At 43.1% G+C, this 3,730-nt stretch overlaps 1 pseudogene; it reads right to left on the reverse strand.

Moving 5' to 3' along the window:
* Positions 1-669: 669 nt before the first annotated feature.
* Positions 670-2,832, reverse strand: LOC119357720 (annotated as a pseudogene).
* Between the last annotated feature and the right edge of the window lie 898 nt (positions 2,833-3,730).

Here is a 3,730-nt window from a genome sequence, read left to right on the forward strand (position 1 = left end):
CCTGACCTGGTGGCCAGGGGCGTAACTTTCGATCTGCTCCAGATGGCCAAGCGAGTTGTCCCGCAGTGTGAAGCCACCGAACACAAAGATCTGTCCAGGGAGAAAAGTCTCACCCTGGACTGCATCGCTATCAATGATCCTAGGAGCCATCAAGCCTAACGGCGACGACACAGAGGAACTCTCAATGAAAGCACCAATGTCGGTGTCAAAACCGGCGGATCTCGGGTAGGGGGTCCCAAACTGTGCGTCTAAGGCGGATGGTAACAGGAGGCAGGGGACACGATGTTTTACCCAGGTTCGGGCCCTCTTGATGGAGGTAAAACCCTACGTCCTGCTTGATTTATTCTTGATGATATGAGTATTACAAGAGTTGATCTACCACGAGATCGGAGAGGCTAAACCCTAGAAGCTAGCCTATGGTATGATTGTATGTTGTCCTACAGACTAAAACCCCTCCGGTTTATATAGACACTAGAGGGGGCTAGGGTTACACAAGGTCGGTTACAAAGGAGGAGATATACATATCCGTATTGCCTAGCTTGCCTTCCACGCCAAGTAGAGTCCCATCTGGACACGAGACGAAGTCTTTAATCTTGTATCTTCATAGTCCAACAGTCCGGCCAAAGGATATAGTCCGACTGTCCGGAGACCCCCTAATCGAGGACTCCCTCACTTACCTGCTCCATGTTTTAGGCAAACCCATTTGCCGTTTGTAAAACATGGAAGGATTACATGTTTAGAATTGGATGCCACCTAAAAACACATACCTTCTTATCATTTAGCAAACTGAAAAACATAGAACCACTTGGTAACATCAAAGTATATACACTTTGTCTCCTTGTTATCTATAGCTGTAGCCATAACTCATAACTTGTATGGCTTTTGTACTCATTCACCTTATCCCATTATCACGGGTATTGTCTCACTCCATTTTCCATCCTATTCTCATCGTGTTAGGCCTTGGACATTGAAGCCATCCTACCTCTCTTCTAGCCTCTTTTGCACATCCATTTACTTATATACCATAATAAGAGAAAATGTCAAATGTAAAATTTTAAAGGTCAAGTAAAAAAGGATTTTTTGCATATAATAGAAATGTGTCTACCTGTGCGAGACCAGCAGGAGTGGAAACATGTGTAGGAGCGAATATAAAGTGTCTCAATAGTTGGAAAGGGGTGCATTTTCCCTATGGAGGATGACATCTCCTTACCGACTATATGCTTTCTAGTATGATTTTTACGTGATGTATTTCTTTGAAGTGCCAAAATGGAGTTGAAAGTATTTTTGGGGTTGCTTCTTTACGATAGGCATAATACGCAAAATATGCAAAAGCGGCCACAATTTATGTTAGTAATAATTATGCTTACATCCTATGTAATGTTGTTCAAGAGACCATTGAGAACCTCATTTTCCATTTCCCCTTTAGCATTTCTTGTTGGATATGCCTTTCCAGTGGTCTCCGAATACCTCGCAGATTGCTTTGCTAGTGTGCTAAAGTGGCATTTAGTAAACCGGAATATTTGTTATAATAGATTGGAACATTCAAAGGAGATCATTAATCATTTTCAAAGGTATTAGGCCTTCGAGATTGGCATGGAGAGAAATCACCAAATATATATTATCCATAAATAGTTATTCAAACTTCTTACCATGGATGAGGTATGGCATGATATATTTAGTGCTAAATTTATGGGCTCTAAGGTTCTATCCTAGGTCTAGAGGAAACCTGAGGACTTCCACTTTTTGGTTGTTTTGGTGAAGCAAACATGACTTATTTTCTTGTCCCCCCACTTATCATCCAATACCCAGGTGTTTTTGATATAGTTCCGCATATGCATGTCACATTAGAAGAGGTGTTTATTAAGGAGTTGTTTACCTAACATGGATGAAGATGTTGTCATCGGACCGGCCCTCAATTTCTTGAAGTTTTTCTTATTTTTGTGTCAAACAATGTCATGTGTTTTCACTTTCCTAGAACTATGGTAGCTTTGTATAGGTTGTGTTCATCTAGCTATGCAGAAACCAGGAGCGAACTCTTCATGGTTATATCACTTGATGCGACATCAAAAGTAAAAAAACTATCATTGAAAAAGGTATATCTGCAAAAACATGCATGTTTACAGAAAGAGTAGGCGCAACATACAAGTCAGGACCAGCTAAATCATGGAGATCAAACAAACAAACCGTTGAAGAGATCCATAATAACAATTCCAATGACTAAGTGAAATATGCTTTCGCTCAAAGAGCACAACCAAGACTAAATGTCTCTTATTATAATGGGATTACATGTGGAGATCCTCTCCTTTCTTACATTGGCGAGAAAGGACTTGAAGAAGACGCTTCAGGATCAGTGCCGCTGAACTGCCAACTGAACCCCACCTCAAGCGACTTCTTCGGGTTAATATCATCGCTAGGGAAGGCAGTGCTTGTGCCGGTGTCATTACGGCCACAAGAATTATAGCCACTATAGACTAGGGCATTGAGGTCTCCTCTATACCTCATCATGTCAAGTGAATCCTCTTGATGCTGCGGCGGGGCCCTACACATCGTCAGAGGTCCCATATCCATGCCACCAGTGACATAGGGAACTGGTGATGGAGCCGGATACATCGTCAAAGACCCCATGCCCATGTTTTGAGTGATGTATGGAGCTGGTGGTGGTGCCTGGTAAGTTGATGGAGACTCCGTGTGCATGTAGTCCGTGACGTATGGAGCCGGTGGTGGTGCAAGATACATTGATGGAGACCCTATGTCCATGATGTTGGTGATGTATGGCTCCTGGGGCTGTAGGACAGGTGGTTGGCCGCTAATTTTTGTGATGCTTTCCCCCATGCTCACCGTAGTAGACGGGAACATCTCCTCCCACTGAATGCATGTCGTCGGAAGGCGTGAAATAGATTCAGGAAAATGCAACCACAAATGCAAGTCTAGAACTTGAACCCAGGCGGGTTGGTTTTGCCTCAAGGAACCTAACATCTGAGCACTACTACATGCATGTACTTGCTAGAGCTTTCCTTGCAAGGAAAAAACAATTGATTCCTTGCACTTAGAGGCCACAGATAGGTAGGTATATTCAAAGTAAATAAGGAAATGATAGCCATATCAACAAAGTGTTCAATCATAGAAGCAGACACATGTAATCACAATAGTTGTAATGTTCTCCGCAGGCATTCAAGCCAATCCGATATAAACTTAAAATATTCATGACTTGTCATATAATTTTTGTGCCAAATGAACCTTATGTATTATATGAATCTCCATGTGACTTTGTGGCAACTCAACATTATAAAATAATTTTGTAGTGACCGTATGACATGGTAACCGGTGCTACATCTTCTTCGAATACCAACAAGGTCACCACCAATGTCGCTAGCAGCACTGCCACGGTCACCCATCTGCTAGCCTTGTGCATTGCCACCACAACCACAACTATTTGCACTCTCTCTAGCAACTGGTAATATTTCTATTGCCACCACCTCTCCTCATCATTTCACTATTACGTCCACTATGATTAATTCATTGACCTATACCATGGTCATTGCTGCCATGCGCCTCTTCATGTACCTTTGCTCCTCCCTCCCCCCAACACTGGCATTCATGTCATTATCATCGGCATTACTCTGAGTGGTACCAACTCCTCCCCCTATACCTCCACCGTTACCGCCACTACTACCACCACCTCCTCCTCCATCGCTTCCACCACCCCCACTGTTGGGGATATAACCCCACG

This window comes from Triticum dicoccoides, chromosome 2A, assembly GCF_002162155.2.
Source record: "Triticum dicoccoides isolate Atlit2015 ecotype Zavitan chromosome 2A, WEW_v2.0, whole genome shotgun sequence".
Taxonomy (NCBI): Eukaryota; Viridiplantae; Streptophyta; class Magnoliopsida; order Poales; family Poaceae; genus Triticum; species Triticum dicoccoides.